Raw genomic sequence first — 21,465 nt, 5'->3', positions numbered from 1 at the left:
TGAAAATCTCTTTTGCTTTGATCTTTTGGATGGGTGTTTTGGTTTTGGTTGCTGTGCTTTTGATTTTCCGGTATTTTACCCTTTTCTGTTCTTTAGCTGCATCTTTTCTTCCAGTTGCTTAATAAATATGAACATGCTTCCAGCATAGCATTGCACCTCGCAGCACAGTGTCCTAACAACCAAAATGGCTGCACCTATGAAAAGAAACACAAAACAGAGATGATTTGACATGACCAACATAATAATAAAAAACTAAGAAAATTTCCTAATATGCTGCAGACAATACACAACCATTATTAAAACCTTACTAATACATTCCTGACATAAGATTAATGTATTTAGCTAGAGCTTTTATCCTTAAAGACAAATACAAGGAGAAGCATATGAGTAGTAAACCACAGGTTCTGCTATTTTTCAGTTTGCTTTCTTTATAAACGATTGTATTAGGTCAATTATCATATGTTACAAGTTTTACGTAGCTTTCTCTGAGCTATAAAGTTTCTACACCCCAACTGCAAATTTAAGTGATACCCCTGCACTCAGTTTGTATGAATGTTGCAAGTTTTTAGGCTTTTTCAAGTAATGCTTGCTTTAAAAATTCACTATCTGAAGGCTGACTGATTGAATGTTTGTGCAGCAGCCTAACTATTGTAAGGCAAAGAGTAAAGCTTCAAAAGCCATGTTAACCAATAGCAGGCATTGAATGCAGAAGAAACAGTCGTCCAATATGCAACTAGTTTCTTTGTGCAGGTAAAATATCAGAGCTTTGTTATCAGGTGGAATATGATTGCATTTAATTTTAAGATTAAAACAAAGTCATAAATTATGAATAATTTCCTGGGTTGCCTCAATTGTGGTCTGACAGATTGGTGTAAGAAAGTTTTTTATGTCTACAATTTTATAATTCACTGCAATATCCTCCTGCTCTTACAACATTTTTAAAGCATGTTAATGAAAACAAGAAGTAACCAGTGCCAACATTTCAAGTCAATAACTTACTGTACTTACATTACATATTAGATATTCTTTTCAGTAATCACTTTAGAATTTTCCTTACCCATTAAAGTAAAAGAAATACATAGATGTAATCAAATAAAAATGTAAAGTAAAGCAATATGAATAAGTAAATAAATAAAGATGCACAGAGGGCTTGCAGTGATTAAAAATGGATAGCAATTACTTTGATTACTTTAAGGAAACTGCTAGCCAAGGATACAACTATTGAAGGGCTGCCCTGTACTGAAAACTAAAATGCTTCCATGAAGAGTTGCTTCATGGTGACCAATCGAGCTAATAGCCAAATAAAGAAAACAGATCAAAAATTAATAGTTGTGACCTGAATGGAAGGAGCAGGGAAGACAGCATCTGCGAGGCACTACCTCCCCTGGGATGGACGGATGTGGCATCACAGTTTCCGCAGGGTATGCCGGGCCTTGGAGTTTGGTGCTGCCCTGTTGGTTTCCATGAAGGTAGCCATGGGGAGCTGCAGACCCACTGAATGTATTTCTGCCACACCTGGGAGTGATTCCGGGTAATCCTGATGAACCACCTGGAGCACTCCTAGGTGCTGAACAAAAGGAGCCACCTCACTCCATTCAGGGTGCCAGAGTCAGGAGGAGGTGGACAAAGCTTGCTGGGAGAGGAGTGGAGGTGGCAGAGAAAGAGAGAAAGAAGAAGAGGACTGAGCATTGTGTGCTTTCTGATTGATGTACTGTATTGAGACAGGAAGTGAAGGAAAAGCACTCCTCTGAGAAATAAACATGTATTGCTTTGGACCTGTGCTTCTGTGCCTGTCTGTGTCCAGGTTTGGGGAGCCCTGGTATTCCACACAGTCTAAGTTCTGACACCAAAATGTTCTGTTAATTCTTCCTTGTTTTGTAGTGCTCTTGTTCTTAACAATCACACTGTTTTCCTTTGTTATTATGCAAAGTTCAGATGCTGAAATCTGTGAACTGTCAGCTTTCATAATGGCAGAACAGACATCACAGGTTATGTAGCCAAAAATACACATGAATAGCATAGAAAAGTTAAACAAAATGGAAAAGGTATTGACATTACAAAAGTAGCAATAAAATAAATACTAATTTAATTGCAATATTAATTAATAATAAGAAAGTTCAGTCCAGTAATTAACTTGATCCTGACAAATTTTTGATTCAGACCCATCACATACCAAGTACAGTAGTAAAATTCAGTACGCATCTGGACATACAGTATCTTGTCCTGTATTTATGAGAGACATATTGCTGTTGACACTGGGACTTGGTTTGTCTTCTCATCGTTGAAATTTGTTTGGTTACCATTAACGGGTACCAATTTGTCCTGCTCAGATCAGAGAGTAGAAGAAAAAGGACAACCAAAAGTGGGTTCTCAAAGAGGAAACAGCATACTGTAAATTGAAAGATTTTCTGTCTGCTATCTCCTCTGGACACCAATGTCTCAAAGCAAGTCAAGCCTTCTCACATGAGACATTGGCCATGCCCTCTGATATGCCCCGCAGTAACATGCAAGAAGCAGTACCAATCTCTTTCCTGACAATGTTCTACAGTATTCCAGAAAATAAAAATGAAGTAGCACTATGGGTCATGTCATGTCATTTTCTAACCCACTGAATCCAGACCAGGGTAGTGGGGGGCATTGGAGCCTATTGCAGCTAGCATAGGGAGAAAGACAGGAACAAACCCTTAATAAGGCACCAGCCCATTACAGGGAAGTACTTTACTAGATTCCATTATATTTTGTATTCTTAGCTATGTTGCATTAAGAAAAACAGTTGAAAAGAAAGAGGGTAATTAAGATAAACATAGTAAAAGTAAGGCTTAACTAAACAGTAATAATACTAATAATAAAATAAATTAATGAAACATTAACATAAATATTATAAGTATATTCATAATAAAGGTATAATAATAATAGCATAAAAATTGAAAAGACCTGCAGACATGTATTTAGCAATGTATTTTTTATAATATGCATAGTTGTATAATCTGTACATGCCTCGACCCTTCAATGTTTGCCTGTATAGTATGCTTTTTACGTGACAGTATTACACACCTTTGTTTATTAGACACCACCACTCCCTGATAAATTACATGCAGCAAACAACGCTGGTGTGCTACCCTACAATAGCCAAGTCAAAGGTGCAGCCCTGCTTTGTGCCATTCAGTAACAGTGTGTGATTTCACTTCTGGAATCCTACTGTAAAAGCAAATAAATGTATGTGCAGTCTTCAGAAAATACCTAACATATCCTCTCCCTAGCACACTTTGATAGTAACTAGCACAAAGCTAGCACACAATATATCTTAGACAGATAACACTGTATGACCACCTAGTTTCTGCCTAGTACTTGAACTCCACTATGTCACTGCTTTGGCATTCAGATTCATTCAGGGGCTTTACTGTCCATTGCTCAGAGGTACAGTATTTACTACGCAGCAATATAATCGGCTCTGACCAACAACTGAACTGCTGACTCTAGCTGAGAGTTTAAACAAACAATGCAAGCACTTCACTGATTACTGCATACAGTCTGATGCTGTGATGTAGTCTTGTCTGCACTCTACAGTAATTTTTCTGACATATGGTACAAGTGCCACATTATAAAATAAACCCTGATTTACAAAATACTGCTACTGGAGACCTTTCACATACAAAACCCAAAGACAATAGCAGTTTGGTTCATTTCTGAATCTTCTTTAACACCATATTGTGCATCTTCAAAACTCTGATGGCAAACTCAGAAGAATCTTGTCAGTATGTGTAACATGCTAAAAGACTTTAACATGTCTGAGCTGTAGACTCATTCTGCTTTGTATGACCCACTTTCTTGAAATGTCTCCACAAATCAGTCTACACCTTATTTTCTGTACATTTTAAATGGTTCTTAACTTCTTAAGTCAAGGAGATTCCAATTATATTATACCAGAATCAAGTGTTCTTGCAGGGTAACTTAGAGACAACATCTTGCCTACAATGCCTATTCCCGTCATTGAGAAGGAAATCAGTGTTCCTAGGGGAACCATCTTTGTAGGGGAAACCCTACAAAGACAACACTGAAAGAATTTGAAAACTGCACCCAGATAGGTTGGTAATTGAGCCCATGTCCCTGGAGTTGGTGGTAATTTCTATTGAACCAATACAAAATTCCTATCCTGATATTTTCATTCTCACGTTGCTTCATCACTTGAGTCTTCTTGTGTTGTATATCTCTTTTGCTCTTGTTTTGCGGAAACGCTGACTTTATATACTGCAAGCTACTGGGGCGTACTGCCACCCTAACGCCTGACACAGACAGGCAGGACACAGCTTCAACTCACCACCCGTGTTTATTTACAATCAAAAGTGCGCAAACCACCAACACCACACCAATATACTGTCCATTCCCTTCCTTGCTGCCAATCCATCCGCCTCCACTCTTCCTCAGGCTTTGTCCACTCCTTCCTACCGAATCTGGCTCTCCCATGGACTGAGGCAGCTACTTTTTATAGGGCACCTGGATGGACTCCAGATGCTCATAACCCATGGCTCCACTGGAAACCAAGGGGGCTGCCTTCTATCGGCCCGGGGAAGAAACTGTCCTGACAATCCTCTTTCCCCCGGTCCTTCCACACTTTGGGCGTCTTGTATATATTTTAGGAATGACACAGACATAAAGTCATAAAGGTTTGGAGCGCTTACATGATCCCTGTGAAAAAAAATCAGACTGAAGTCAAAAACAAAACTGAGGTGATGTGAGGTGGAATAGGAGCTGGTTAAATATGATGAACACAGGAAGAAGCAGGTTCAAGAGGTCAAATGACGAAGTGATGTCAGAGGTGGTACAGGTGGCAGTATTCCATTCTGCAGAGACAGTTTAAAAAAGAATTAAGCAACAGTGCCAACTCCTGGTCTGGCTAAGAATTATCCTCATCAGTGCCCTTGAGCTCTACCTGAAACATGCCCCCCCTAAAGCCCCCCACCCCCCAGCCTAGGCCCGTGGGGTGGAGCAGTCCAAACTGAGAGGTCATGAAAACAAGAAAGAGATGCCGTGGAGAGAGCCCTGACAACGAAGGACTCTGAACCTGAATGTCTAGAGGTCCAAGAACCATCTTGTGACCTGCAAATTTGACTCCATTGGAGTTGTGCACAGCCTGTGACAAGAGGGGAATATCTCAGCATGTTAATGGCCCATTTGATCGCCAAGCTTCTTGTTCCATGGATGCATACCTCATTCTCCAGTCCAGAAGTTTCGGGCTCAGTAACCTGATGGGATGTCCAATAGTGTCGATACTTTGACTCAGCATGGCACCAAGACTTGTGTCTGAAACATCAGTCTGGAGGATAAAAGGTAATGAAAAGTCAGGAGCCAACAATATAGGCACCAAAGTATGGGTCTGCTTTAAGTCATGAAAAGCTGTATCTGATTTATTGTCCCATACTACCATATTAGGAGCCCACTTCTTTGTGAGATCTAACAAAGGCGCAGCTCTTTCAGACCAGTGGTAGTACACCATTAACACAGGCCCGGCCTTAGGCATAGGCGAAGTAGGCGACCGCCTAGGGCCCCGGGCGTCCGGGGGGCCCCGGATCGACTCCTTGATCTAATTTTCACGCATTTCACAGAGCTTCCAGGGGGCCCCTGGACCCCCCTTTCGCCTAGGGCCCCGTAATACCTAAGACCGGGCCTGACTAACAGCAGAACAGATTTGCAGTATGAATATACATTAATGTCAAAATGGACCAGAATCACAAAGGAATGTATCAAACATCTTTTGGAATCCATATAAAAAAAAAATTGAGCCTGTTCTGAGAGCAAAAGGAGACCCTACAAAGTGATAGTATAGTATTCCTAATAATTTGCTTAGTATGTGAATATGTGTGTGTGTTGCAATGCCACTTACACTTTTTACATCCAGATCAAGGGGAGAGTTAGGTTTCGCTCCTGGAGAAACAATCGTTAACAGTGCTGTCTTAAAGATCCAGAAGACTGGGTTCAAATCCTGAAGTAGTAATTGTCTGGAGTTTGCACATTTTCTGAAAGACATATAAGTTAGGTTTATTAAAGATTTTAAATTTGCCCATTGTAAGTGTGCCCTGAGATGGACTGACATCATGTTGGTTGTATATTCTTGTTATGTACCTTATATTTCCAGATGACATACTCTGGCCCTGGTGACTCTGAATTAGATCAAGCAAAACTGAAGGATGGATAGATGGATAACTTACTTTTCTTCTATTCAGTTCTAATGGCTACTCACAGATTTTCAAGATCAGGTGAAGTCAGGGGTACAGTTTTGATTTTTTGTCTTTTACATGGAATAGTATTTTCTCAATAAGTAATTTTACTTGCTTAATAATTTTAATAAACTAAAGCTATAAACAAAAGATATCAGAAACATTCAATACATATAAACCTGCCAAGATGCACATTTTGATTTCTACAGTTATGTGTGGTAGGTGCTATAACTTTTATCAAAGCAGTCATCTAATGCTTCAGCAGTATAAATTGATTAGGTATAATATTGAATTGTTTTGGTGCCAAAGAAGTGTAGTGGAAAACACTGCTGCCACACCACTTCAAGGACATTGGGTTCAAATCAGCACCCGTTAACAACATTTGTAAAGTCTGCACACTTTCCCTTGATCTGTGTACCTTTTCCCTCCCACATTCCAAACAGTGAGTGTGTGTATATGCATTAAGTGTGTCCTAAGAGGAACTGCTGAGTTTATGGCTGGCTCCCACCTTTCACCCAAGGCTCAAGAATTGCATTAAGCAGAATCAATAACTGATGGACGTTTTAGTTTAAAATCTTACTGAACAGATGACTACTAATTTAGAGTTGCACCCCTTACCATCCCTAATACAATATAGCTCAGTTTTGTGGTTCATTATCATTCACATTGCGTCAGTGCACTTTATCTGTAAGCCGCAATTCAAAAAAGAGGCTTCAATCAGGCGTTTGGCTTACTTTCAAGATGTGCAGATTTATGTTTCTCGGTGTAGCTTTCAAAGCAAAAGGCCGCCCATTAGTAAATGAGGAACAGATGAATGAAGAAACATGAAACAAAAAAGAGAAGAGCGTGAAAGAGAGAGAGAGGGAGTGAGACGGAGACGCGTACAGAATGAGTAACAGAGAGAGAGAGAGAGAGAGAGAGAGAGAGAGAGAGAGAGATTACTTTGACTAAACAGAAAGATCCGCCCCGTGCTTTCCGTCGGAGAAGCTTGGTAAGGCTGGGCAAACCTTGCCCCTATACGATTTGGCACCCTGCCCCTGGTCGCCCCACCCCCTGCGAGACGAAGTAAAGGCCTCAATTTTATCTCCTACAGCACGTTTTTGGAATACTTTCTCAGCAACAGCAAGTTTCGCTTTTCAGTTCTGGATGATATTTCGTTTCTCTTGTTGTTGTACTGCTTTGGGACGTTTCCATAAACCTTTCTGACTGGGCACCTCGGCGAGAGTGGCGCCGTTACTTTTAGGAGAAATACGGTGGGCGGGATCCGGAGGTAATCGCACTGTGCGTGGTTATCAGACAGGCCGCCGGCACTATACATGTCCACGTTGTCCTTCTTTTATCAACAAGACGTTTATTCTGCAAATATCTATGAGACATAACAAAAGCAACTTTGGGAAATATACTTAAGAGAAGCACACCCTTCTTGTCCGGAATTCAGACAGTCCGACTTTTCTCCTCTCTCAGGTGGACAGAGGCCAAGAGCCGGACACTTTACAGGCACTCCAACTTCAGTTTCATCCCCGTGCTGGTAAGTGAAGCATCGGACAATTGGACGTTCGTCGCGTGACAGTGACAGCTCGGTGTTACGAATACAAGAGACGCGAGAGACGTAGAAAACACGCAAACTACCGAGCTAAAGTTATTTTGTCGAAAACGCTGGGAATGTCAAGCATTTTAGACCTACGTGACAAATAGACTGTTTGGCGGCAACTTTTTGCGATTCATTTGTTTCAATTGCCCATGTAGTTCACACCGTTTTTCTTGGACCATCGTTCCCAAATCTGACAGAGGCACTGCCACTGTGTCGTTTCACGTGTCTGTCCTGCTTCGAGACGCCTGTTTGCTGTCACATCACGTCACCGGTACGGCAAACTGCCAGAGTTGACTAAATTGGCGTGGCGAAGTCAAACTGATGTTTTCGGGACTGTTAATGATCAAAAACAAAACATTGGTGTTTTTTTTATTTTAATCGCGAACATGAAAGTTAGCGTACACCTTTTTTCTTTACTAAGGTACACGTTGTAAAGCCACGAAGTCTAACGCACATACAGTTTCCAGGCGCCTACTTCTGTATATATACAGTAACTACTGTTACAGTGGTTAGCTTTTCAAGGTTTAGATACCTGATGGAGTTTAAGTTTTCTACCCAAGCGTATCGTTTCTTTGAAGCATTTTTCTGTACTGAACACAATTCCCAGGTGCTTTGCAAATAAAGAGATGTAGTACAATTGGTCTTTTTTTACTTACAGTCGGGATATTTTCAATCAAGTAACTTACTCATGGTCACACATCAAGTGTTAAATGTGAAATTAACTGACAGCCTTGGTGTTTAATGCCTAAAGCCTGAGCCTCTAGACCACACTGCCTTCTAATTTTCTGGCTCCTCCTAAAGATGTGCATCTTGGATTCATTAACATCTCCATATTGGTCCATTGTGAGTGAACATGAAGGTGTATAGTACGACTGAATGGGGTGTGCAGTGACCTCATTGCATAAAACGCCAATGAAAAAATTAAAAGAAAAAAAAAACTTTAAACAGTAGTTGTTCTGATTTTATTTAGCCAAAAAAAAGCCAAAAGGGTAAGCACAATTTATTTGACAAGAGTTCTTAAAATATGCTAAATAATCGTAAATACAAATTTCTTGATAAATCAATGCATCTCACAATAAGGAAAACAAGATTTAATGGCTTGATGTAAAAACTTTTCAGGATTTACTTTTTTGCATCCTATCTGTCTTTCCTTTGTACTCAGTGATCAAACCTTTGTGGCCCAAGTGAATTGGAAAATGGATGTATGAATAAATATAAATGCTGAAAGCAGTACTGAATTGGGTGGCACGGCGGCGCAGTGGGTAGCGCTGCTGCCTCGCAGTTGGGAGACCTGGGGACCCGGGTTCGCTTCCCGGGTCCTCCCTGTGTGGAGTTTGCATGTTCTCTCCGTGTCTGCGTGGGTTTCCTCTGGGTGCTCTGGTTTCCTCCCACAGTCCAAAGACATGCAGGTTAGGTGGATTGGCGTTTCTAAATTGGCCGTGGTGGGTGTGTTTGTGTGTGTCCTGCGGTGGGTTGGCACCCTGCCCAAGATTGTTTCCTGTGTTGGCTGGGATTGGCTCCAGCAGACCCCTGTGTTCAGATTCAGCGGGTTGGAAAATGGATGGATGGATGGAGTACTGAATTGGTGGCACTATTTGAATGTTTAGACTGGAGAGGAAGGAAGAGAGAGGAGGCTGGCTGGTGTCAGAGGATCACTTTTTCACATACGTTCATGTTGAAGGTCATTTTAAACCAGACATCAGTCAAGGTTTAGTAAGATGAAAGTTTTGTGGTCATTTTATTTGGTCCGTGGTAATAGCAAGAAAGCAGAATTTTCTATTTATATATAGGAATTGTTTCTTCTGAATAATCTAAGAGCAGCAAAATGGAAACATTTATGTTCAGTTTATGCTAGAGATGATAATTAAGAATGGAAACCTTAAATGTTTCATCGGTTAATTGATCACCACTGCTATAGTAACAAATGAGATGTAGTGTTTGAAGCCACTATTAAGACTGGCTGCTGACACTGAAATAGTTAAAAGGATCCGTAATGAAGAGTTAAACCCTGTAGTTTGTGTCTATGTTCCCACAAGCAGCAGCTGTGTTTTTGTGGTGCTTGATCTGTTTGCAGCATTAGCAAACATTCAGGATTTGATGACATCAAGGCATGTTGCAATCTTATTCATAACTTAAGTGGTTTTGGCGTGCTTGTCTTGTATTCAGATAAAGTTCAACAAGCATTTTCTTTAAACTCTTCTCTAATCATTTAGAAGTAAGTCAAGCTAAAGAGTATTTCAGGATTTACAAGCCTAAGGTTCCTTGTGAAGCTCTGTTGTGACATTCCAAATGTGTTCAATTCAAGGAACTTTTTCCTGGAAATATGTATTTTTTCCAAATGTGAACAATGAACCTTTTTGGAAAAAGAGTTATTTATGGAAATTTTGTAGAACTGGCCATTTTGGTCATATCTTCATTAGCAGATATAGGTTTGTGAATTCATGATTGCCATGTGTACAGAGTACAGTGAAATTCTCACAGCTTTAGGGAACAGGGTTGGAATAACAGCCTGAGCACTGCTTGTTTGGAATTTGTGCCTTCTTCCTGTTTTTGTGATGGTTTTTCATAGAAAATTCAGGTGTTTTCCTCTGTCCCAAAAATGTGCTCAGTACATTAATTGGAAAGTATAAATTGGCAAAGAATAAGTGGGTATATACGTATGTGCTTGAAATGTGCTTCTTTGTGCCTGTGGATGAAATTGGCACCCTCCTGCGAACTACACAAAAGTTGGATCATGTAGAATAGAAAATGAATGGGTAGGTGAATGGTGTTAGTGCAATTGGGAGGCAGGTGTTGGGCCATTGACTTAGTGCCCTCTGTGAATGAAATGTCTCAGGTGTTAATATTACCAGTTTAGATGATTCTTACACCTAAGGTGCAACTTAATGACCTAATGGTTAGCAATTTCTCTGTGCTGGCATGGTATTTGTCAGGGTACTGCCTTTTCCTACTGCATCCCAAATGATTTACAAGTCAATCCTACATTTTAGCCCATTGTGTGGGTGACCGTTAGTGTGGCTTGAGAAGGACTGAAGTTCCACTAGCTATTGTTTTCTTCCTTGCAGCCAATCGTTGGGTTAATTTTCAGATTTCTTTGACACTGTAAAAAGGAAAATATAAGAATGATTGAAAGAATGAATCAACCATGTGTTCACTGTGTGTAAGCAGATAAAGTCTGATTAATGATTGTTTATATATCAGTCTACCTTAATTTAAAGCAATTTTAAATTAAGATTTCCATCCATTTGTTAATTTTCTAAGTTGTTTAATCTAATTCATGGTTACAGAAAGACAGAACTTAAACTTGCCAGTCCAATGTATGGAATCAGTCCATTGCATGGAGCACTCTTTAGCAATGGGCCAATTTGGAGTTGCCAGTTAGTTTAACATGCATGTCATTAGTATGTTGTAGGTAAAACCTCAATAAACACTGGAATCTGGAGATTTGACATATCAGCAGTAACCACTGTGCCATCATATCACCTCAGCCTAGATGTTAAGAGCTGCAATCAAATAAAGTGCATCATTATTTATTGAATAAATAAACATTATTTAATCAATATAGTTAAGGCTATTAAAAATCACAAATTATAAACAAGAAAAGACCACTGTAATCCATCAAAATAATTTGACTTTGCTGATTGATCCAGCTAAATTATTTTTTCTGGTTGACTTAGTATGTTTGTTTCATTTTCTCAAAAATAATTACAACAAAGATCAATATTATTTCAATTATTTTCCTGTTTATTTACTTCTTACTTCTGCCTATCATTTCTCTTGAGACAGTTGTAGAAAAAGGCAGCAGATGATTATGGTTGTGTCCCTTCATAATTACTATTGCTAACATTAAGTTCTCTCTCTTTCCAAAAATGTAGTTAAATAATATGTGTATTCAAACCATAAAAGACTTCCCCACTTTATAGGCCGCCCCATTCTATAAGCCTCAGAAAATGCTCATTTATGTTTTAAAACTCTAAGATAAGCTGCCCCATGTTATTAGCCGCGGCGTTACTGAATTCACCAATCTGAAGTAAAAGCATCTCATTTGGCACGCCCCTGTAGGCCTTTTGCAAATCTATAGTGACATTATATTTGAGCATGAACAATTAAATTGATAAAATTTTGCACTTACCGATATTATGCCGCAATTCAAGTCATACACTGCAGAATTTAAGCTCCAGGTCATTGCTTTCGCGAAAGAAAACTGCAATCGTGCAGCTGGACGCCACTTTGAAGTAGATGAAAAACAAGTGAGAAACTGGTGGAAAGATGAGGAAGCTTTGCACGTGCTTCCGCCACGTAGGTGTGCAAGGCGTACAAGGGAAGCAAAATGGCCAAACTTAGAGAAGCGACTTAAAGAATGGATTCTCGCACAGCGTGAGGATAATTGGATAGTTTCAACAATAGCCATGAAAATGAAGGCATGAGGAATGGTGACTGAAATGTTTTTAGATAGGCCGCCCATTTAAGCAAGCTGCACCCAATACGCAGGTTTGTAAAATTAATGTATAAGCCGTGGCCTATCGTTGGGGAAATACAGTATGTGTGGTACATCATACCTATGCTCTAATGTTGCCTATCAGGTTATATTTCTCATATTACTCTTATTAAGAAAGCATGACAAAAGGAAACAATTAAGAGTATATCTTCCTTTAATGGCAGATTTAAACAATTTGTAATACTTTAACTCCTACAGAATTTAAATATCACCCTTTCATCTTTCATCCCATGGTAGTTTTTTAAAAATGCATGGACCAAGCCTTTTCCCAATCACCATCCATCATTCATTGGCATTCTTGGACCCCATGTGACACTGTATTGGAAAAAGTAAACTTGTAAAATAAAAGAATAAACAAATAGGTATATATTACTGGTTTTATTCTTCACAAGTTGGTAGTCTAAAAGGTTTGTGATACCACAGTATTATATAAGGCATAGGCTAATTAAAATAGACTACAAGTAATTTCCTTATTGAACCTACAGAAAATGTAAATTTTTTCTTCTTTTGTGTCAAGCGTTTGACATGCCATTTCAGAATTTGGTCATAAGTAAATAGCACCATACAGAGACTACTCTAACCTGTAGGGAACCCATGTCATTATATTGGAGTGGCAGATCTGATGGAGGTCAAGATCAGTTAATTCTGACCAGAGTGCTACAGACACAGGCCTCATTGAGCTTGTAGCTGGTGTGAAGGTTTGTAATTCAAACAAGTAAAAATCAGAGGCTATAATATCATATACAGTACGTTAGAGAGCTACTGATTAATCTGGGAGGTCTTGCACTATTTTCCCTTATTATTCTGCATGGACAAAACTTGAAATTAAGTTCTTCAGTTTTAGCTATTTTAGCTACAATTTGCAGTAATGTTACTCTGATGGAAATGGGCATGAAAAGAACACGATAAATGACAATGTTATGATTTATAAGGTGCTTGCTGCTAACTTCACATATGAAGGACTGTATTCTATACAGAACATGGGCCTCTGTGTTGGTTTGCCAGCTGACCCCGGTTCTTAGATTGATCACTGCCTAACTGATTTTATAGAGAGCAGCAATTTCTTCAGATCAGAAAAGCTAGTCCTCACTGGAGCTCCATTTTGTAGAAAAGTTCAACTGTATTTTTACTTTCTGTGAATTCATTATCCTTTGTTCACCAATTTCTTACATAAAGTAGGAAAGATTTAATTGTATACAATATTTTTCTGCAGACTCTGAACTAGTAAGTTAATTTTATTTTTTTCAAGCCAGGAAACAACCTTGAATTGTTAGCAGTCCATATCAGGTTTAGCTCCCACATACACACACATTCACTATATTATACTCATATAGGCCATTTTGGAATTGCCAATTAATGTAACACAGGATGCCTGGTGGAAAACACATGCATGTGCAGACTCCAAATGAACAATTGACAGGTGACAGATTCAAATATGCCCTGTGAAGCATCCATCCATCCATCCATTTTCCAACCCGCTGAATCCGAACACAGGGTCACGGGGGTCTGCTGGAGCCAATCCCAGCCAACACAAAGCACAAGGCAGGAACCAATCCTGGGCAGGGTGCCAACCCACCGCAGGACACACACAAACACACCAAGCACACACTAGGGCCAATTTAGAATCGCCAATCCACCAAACCTGCACGTCTTTGGACTGTGGGAGGAAACCAGAGAGCCCAGAGGAAACCCACACAGACACGTGGAGAACATGCAAACTCCACGCAGGGAAGACCCAGGAAGCGAACCCGAGTCTCCTAACTGCGAGGCAGCAGCGCTACCACTGTGCCACCGTGCTGCCCTGCTGTGTGAAGCAGCAGTGCTAACCTTTATCACATCAGTTTAAAGTAAAGAGATACAAGTATAATACAAGATAATTTAAAGTATACTGTAATATTATTATACACATGGGAGCTGAAAAGAACTGACACTGCAGTTGAGTTAGGATCAATAGAGTTTAAACAGAAGTATCAAAGTACAGAATAACATTATCAGTGTAGCTGAGTGAAATGCAAGCCACAAATATATAAGATTGTTCATGCTTTAATATGGACCACTATTGAAAGTTCATTAATAGTATATGCAAGGAAAGAAAATAAAAATTCTGAATAGTGTATTTCTAAAAAAGCATTAAGTGCTGTACAGGACCATCAGACATTCCTGTATTGCATTTTGTGTATAGAAACAAACATCACAAAGCATCCGTCCATTTTCGCAACCAACTTTGTCCAATACGTTGTCATGGTAGTTTTATAAAGTAATAAGCTTTAAGTTTATGTATCATAATTCCTAGTGAACATTTTTCAAAAACACAACAGAATGTTCTTCACACCATATGTACAGAAATAGCAATTACATTCTGTACAACCATCTGCACAGCCTGCATAAGCTGTAGGGATACAATATACACTCACTGAGCAAATTCTTGGGAACACTAGCAATACTGGATAGGCCCACCTTTTCCTCTCAAAACAGCCTCAATTCTACTTGACATTGATTTCACAAGATGTTGGAAACATTCCTTTGAGACTCTGCTCCATGTTGAATGATTGTATCATGCAATTTCTGCAGATTAATCAGCAGCATATTTATGTTGCAAATCTCCCATTCCACTACAGCCCAAATATGTCCTATTGGATTAAGATCTGGTGACAGGAAGGCCACTGAAGACCATGAACTCTTTTTCATGTTCATGAAACCAGTTTGACACAACTTTTACTTTATGAAATTGTGCATTATCTTGCTAGAAATAGCCATTAGAAAATGGGTAAATTGTGGCCTTGAAGGAAGGCACATGTTTAGCAACAATACTGGATTCATGCTGTTGACACCTACCACCTGTGTGCCTCAGTAGAAATCGAGATTCATTAGACCAGGCTATGTTTTCATCTGTCCAGTTTTCATGAACCTGTGCACACTGTCTTGATGTCCGATTGTGTTGTACATTCTGAGATGATTTTCTTCTCACCACAGTTGCACAGATTGGTTATCTGAGTTACTGTAGTCTTTGTCAGTTTGATCCACTCAGGCCATTCGCCTCTGACTTCTCTCAGAACTGCCACTCACGTTTTTTGTTTATTGTACCATTCTGAGTAAACTCTAGAGACTGTTGTGTTTTAAAATCTCAATTACAGAAGGTCACCGATTACAGAAATACTCAAACCAGTCCATATGGTACCAACCGTCTTGCCACAATCAAAATCACTGTGATCACATTTTATCCCCATTCTGGTGTTTGATATAAACATTAATGAAGACTCCTGACCTGCATCTGCATGATTTTATGCGCTGTACTGCTGCTACACGATAGGATGATTAGATAAATGCATGAATAAGCAGGTGTACAGGTGTTCCTAATAATTTGTTCTATGATTATATACAGTGTATATACAGATATCAGCCAGGGCAGCATAAACACTGCTCAGCTTTCAGGTGAAGTAGGAAAGAATTCACAAAATGACCCCAAGGATAGCTGTAGATTTTTGGCATTCTATACAAGTGTCAGTGTTCCTGGGTGCAGGACTTCACCCTGTTCTTAGATGTTGTATTCTACTGAGTGAACTCTGGTTCACTTAGAGCAGCTTTTTTGGAATATACAAATGTCATTTTACATTAGTATAACTCACACTGAACTGTGGCTTTGGTGAGTTTGCTGAACTGGTATGCAATATGCCCTGAAAATACCCTTGTAAATTATGGGGTCATTATGGGAGCCAATTTAGTCACACAAATAGAAATGTGAAGCCACTTGTCTGAAACCACGACCAGAAAGCCTTTCTAGTTATAGATCATTTTTGACCTCATACACTGTGCAATGTAAGATGAGTATAAAGAGCAATAAAGGTGAAGGGCAGTTGTGTGTTTTTGTTGTTAAGGGTTGCAGTTGTGAGGTGTTTGATTACCAGTACTAATTTTTTTTTTTTTTTTTGTATATACTGCAATTTATGACGGTCTCTCTTAAGATTTACAACTAGCTCACTAGCTGGAACATCACATTTTGAAAATCAGAATGATGTTTCTAATTCTCAAAAACTTTTCTTTTAGGTGATTATGTGTTTTCACCAGTGAAGCGTGGTTAAACGTTCGTAGCTTAATAATTTATGTTACCTCTTTTTATTATTTAATATACATTTGGGGCAGCATTGTGGTACAGTGGTTGGTGCTGTTGCCCAGAAATTTTAATATTTTCGTTCTGAATTAAAAGCCCAGGTATTACATATATGGAGTTTGCCCCCTTCCTCATGTCAGTTTGAAATTTTCTCCATGTTCTTATGTTTTTTCCCACAACTCAGATGTATATGTGTTAGTTTAATTGGCTGCACTAATTTGGTCGAATGTGAGTGGGTAGCAGTAGTAGGCATAGTATTGTCACAAGTACAGTACAGTGAAAATCTTATTTGTATATCTGACCAACATGCAACATATTATGAATGAGTATACCTTGTGACTGAAATCCCATTTAGTTTTTTGCCCTTAGTATATTGCTGTCAGAATAGGGTTTGGCTTCCTGCAAATTTAAACTGGAGTAAGTTGTTTTGGGAATAGAAAAATAAATGACAGATAACTTAATAGATGACAAATAGATAATTTTATTCACAGTGACTTAAAAATTAAAATAGGAGCAGTGGTTTCTTATTTCTGTTTGTGGAGTGCTGGTAGTTTCATTCTCACCGTGACACAGTAATAGGGGATTTAACAGGCAGCTTAGGTTTATTCAGTAGCTCAACACAAGGACAAATTATAATATGATATATATAAACATTAACATGCCCAGTGTCTTCTAACACATTTTTTTTACTTATATAGCACATTGATAGCACTTTCACTGAAAGGGACAGAAACTGTGTTTTCCAGTCCATAGCCATAGCCATAGCCACATACTCCAAGAAATGTGCAATTTTCACGTGGTTTCTTTGAAAACCCTTTTGTTAACTAATCTTTTCCAGCAAAGGGTTGGAGGAAGCCAGAGCTTATCCCAGCAACATTGGGTACGGGCCAGAAAACCAGTCCTGGGCTGGGTGCCATTCCATCACAGGTTCCACCCATTTCCATAGTTGCCAGTCAACTAAACCTGCACAAAAACAGTAACTACGCCTGTAACAATGCTAATCGTAGTGCCACTGCAAACGATCATCCATTGAAACCCATTGAAGGAAAGTGAAACAAACAAGGCAATATAATTTTTGTATGTGCTTTACTATAACATATGTCACTAGGAAAGCAATAAGTTGATAAAAAGGAAGAATGAATGTATTTGAAAATGCATCACTGAAGAAACTAAAGTAAGATTAGTGGTTTTGTCCAGCAGACAGGTTGTCACTGGCAACATTGTTATTTAGAAACAAGTTTAAAAATAACTTTCTGTGAAATATGTGCATCAGCCCTCTCCCAGCCACTGATGAAGAATTGTTACCCATTTGTCTGAGTGCTGTCCCTGTTTGGCTACATATGATGATGATGGCAGCAGCCAAGTTAGTGTTGCTGGAATGCTGAGGCCATTAGGGCTTTGAGACTAGGTTTTTGAAAGCCGTACATCTACTTTCTTTTGTATTAGCTTGTTAACTTTTATTTATTGTTGTGCAGCTGGACCTGTCATTTTGTGTTGAAATCTAATGTAATAGGCTGATTATATGGGGCTCCACATAGCATTATTTAACTTTGTAACTGTGTTTCCCCAAATAGTGTTATGTTAGCTCTAAGTGAGATTCTAAAGAAAATAAATATATGACTTTGCTTTAAAGACTCATTCATTAGTGTGATTTGCACTGTGGGTGAAATCACTTGCCAATAAGTGGAGAACATGCAAACTTCATAAACTAAGCTGGGGGGCCATGGACTAATTGAAGATTACTTCTATGTAACCCTCTTTATTTGCCTCTCTCACAATACCTTGCTTATTCTGAGTTGTCTTACTTTTATGTAGCATCTTTCATCTGCTGTCACCTAAAGTTTAGGTACACTGAATCATGTCCTCAGTTGCTACCCAAATGTCCTGGGGGTTGGTTGGTATCGGGGGTACAATATTCAGGTGCTGACAGCGGTAGTTGGGTTTATCTGCAGCGTCATTATCCAAAGCAAGAACTATCAATTGATAAGGCATTCCAGCACCTTTGTGAGAACATGGGAGATGCCACAACCTTAGTCCTAAATGCCCAGTGGGACAACTAAGAAATGGCAGCTAATGAGGGACCTAGTGAAAAAACTCAAATTACCAGAAAACATCTCAGTGACCACACTCAGTACAGATATCATTCTTGTGATGTTGGAAGACCTGAAACACTTGATCCCTCCAGGTAATATTACTGATATTGTGTCCAAGTGCTTTTGAGGATTTATGTAAGAACAGAATTACTTGTACATAGTAAGAGTAGTGTGATAATGGAAGTTTGTGTAATTATTCAAACGATTCATACATATTGTAAATCTGAAGGTCTCTAAAGGTCTGGATATCAAATGATTTCCATAAATTAACCTATATTGTGTTCAGCGATGGCTTGAACATATGATGGTCATGTGTGGGGGTAATTAGCATTAACCTTTTGGTCTTAAGCATCTCCTATGGTGGTACCATTTTTCTGAGAGATTAATAAACCATAATTAAATCGGTGATAATTAATAATGTCAGGGCCATAGAAAAATCATACAGAGAAGAGTTTGAGCAGGATTTCCTTTTTATGGCTAGCCAAGCAGGTACAGTTTTATTCTTTTCTGCCTTCCTTGATAATCTTCAAGTGTTTATTATGTATTCACAATTCCATAATAATATTGGAAGTTACGTAGTGCTCTAGTATGTAGTATTTCGGTATTTGCAAAATTATCTGTTAGATGTGTTGTTTTTGTTTTGTTTTCCAAATTTTGTTTTTTTATTTATTAAAACAGTGTTTTTAAGCATGATTACCTGAATTTCACACGAGAGCTTGATTTGGTCTTACTGACATATGTGTCTATCCATAAAGTCCCTTGCTATAAACTCAAAAGTTTTTTCCAACCTAACCAACATTATTAGGAGTTGTAATTGCTTATTCATGTTACGTTAGAATATTGTGTCAATGTAAAACATGTAACTATATTCAGAGTTTCCTCAGTTCAGTTATCTTGTATTTGTAATTAATCATCTCCACATATTTTTTAAAATTGCCTGTCTTTCTAAATCATTTTTGCTTCATCCTGATTATTTACTATCCTCTCCATTTTGGTATCTTCTGAAAACTTGCTTGCTACATTTAAACCTGTAGTATTAGTTTAGGTACAGATTCCTGAAGGACACCACTGATGATCTTGTAGGGACTATCTAATGGTATTTATACATTTGGTATCCTGTTGTTTTATCCAGTTCACAGTCCAGTTAAATAAGTTAATTCTGATGCCAAATAGGTACTGTTTGCAAAATTAAATCTCACAACAGAAACATATTGCTGACTTTTGGAAAATCTAAAATATTTCTCATGGTTTGGTTTTGTGCACTAGTATAGTTTCCTGTTTAAGAAGTCTTAATTTCTTTGACAATATAACACTCTTTAAAATCAGTTTTGGCTGTTAACTTGCAATACTGTTTTCAAATATTTGGTCTTCTAGTTTAATTCCAATACCTCCCTTATGTGAAAGAATTAAGGACTATTGAACTGTAAATACTTGCACTAATTTTGTCTCTGTTTCTGTGGACTAGAATAATGTGTCCATCTTTCCTCTCATCAGGCACTTGCAACATATAAAGTGATTGCTGGAATATGTTTATTAAAAGTTTAAACTTGCTATGGGAACTGTGCACTTCCTATCATTTCCCAAACCTCCCAGAAGGAAGTGACATCCTACTTTATGTGCTGTTAGCACATTTGTGGTGCAAAACCAAGTTTTAAAGGATTGCGACTGAGGAACTGAGATTTAGTGCACATTAGGTGTGTCCTGTTCTTAACTGAGATTTGAATATATTTGAATCTGTACAACATTTTGAATATTTAAAAATTTACATTCTAATTTGCACATCATTTCCAGTTACAGCATAATTACATGTTTGGTTGTATTGTGTTAGTATTGTGTTTAATGAAAAGGACAGCTATTTCCTATTCTCTGGAGGCCTAATTCCGAGTTGGTGGTTTGGGGCTCTCTAATTTTTAAACGTCATTTGACAGGAAGGGTGCCACCTGAAAGCCAATGTATACTTTATTTGGAGATAAGATTCAGGTGCTCCATGTGCACAAACTGACATAATCAGTCTGAAGCAGAGAAGCATGCACTTAATGCTATTGCTTCCAACCTATTATACACAGTGTAACTTACACAAACTTTGCACATATAAAACCCTAACCAATAATCAGATCCATTATATTCATACAATAATCTATTTTGTTGCTCCTAGCTACTTGTCTCAGATTGTTACCAGTGGTCAGAGAATGCATTGTCACTCTATCTTTTGTAAGCGGAAGCACTGTGAATCTCTCCATGTTTCACTAACAGAAGAGGTGAATGTACAACATACCGTATTTTAATAACCAAGAAATGGTTAATTATTAACTTTATTGAAAGTTTTGATCATTTGCTCATTATTTAACAGGTAATTTATATATACAATAGGCACTGTAACTTATACTGTACATTTAAGTTATTAGCAGGAAATTATAAAGTTCACTAAAACAAAGCAAATATTTAAACTACAGTGCTGTGGATGGAGATCACATTGAACAATGAGACTGAAGGCACTTTAGGACTTGGAACTGTAGCAGCCTACATTTTTCAACACATTCAGTTTTATACTCTTCTGAGTATCCTATTTGAGTGTTCTTAGACTTCACTAACTACTCTGAAGTAGAGGATACGTAGCCAGTAGAACCATTCAAAAGCCTTTGACTTGCCATATTTCAGCTTATGTATTTGTTGGAAATGTGAGAAAGGTCCAGGTGGTTTTGATTACCATAATGCTGCTCCACTATTTTTCATTTCTGTTGGGTATAATAATCTGCGGTGGGTTGGCACCCTGCCCAGGATTGTTTCCTGCCTTGTGCCCTGTGTTGTCTGGGATTGGCTCCAGCAGACCCCCGTGACCCTGTGTTCGGATTCAGCGGGTTGGAAAATGGATGGATGGATGGATGGGTATAATAATCACTGATCTCTGTTTTCCCATGGAATATTTAGAATGTTTTAGGCCTAAATTCTGTGATTAACCA

At 38.5% G+C, this 21,465-nt stretch overlaps 1 protein-coding gene across 2 annotated transcripts in view; it reads left to right on the top strand.

The window, feature by feature from the left end:
• The first annotated feature begins 7,154 nt into the window (after window positions 1–7,154).
• pld2 (phospholipase D2) overlaps window positions 7,155–21,465 on the top strand; it is a 97,709-nt gene continuing 83,398 nt past the window's right edge. The window contains exon 1 of one of the 2 annotated variants that reach the window (XR_007934314.1): window positions 7,155–7,743. The gene's annotated coding sequence lies outside the window, so the exon portion shown is untranslated. The remainder of the gene's footprint in view (window positions 7,744–21,465) is intronic. The other variant, XM_028798143.2, reaches the window with a different exon arrangement.

Source organism: Erpetoichthys calabaricus, chromosome 3 (genome assembly GCF_900747795.2).
Source record: "Erpetoichthys calabaricus chromosome 3, fErpCal1.3, whole genome shotgun sequence".
NCBI lineage: Eukaryota > Metazoa > Chordata > Cladistia > Polypteriformes > Polypteridae > Erpetoichthys > Erpetoichthys calabaricus.
The sequence above is the reverse complement of the archived record's forward strand: the minus strand, read 5'-3'. Positions and strand labels throughout refer to the sequence as shown.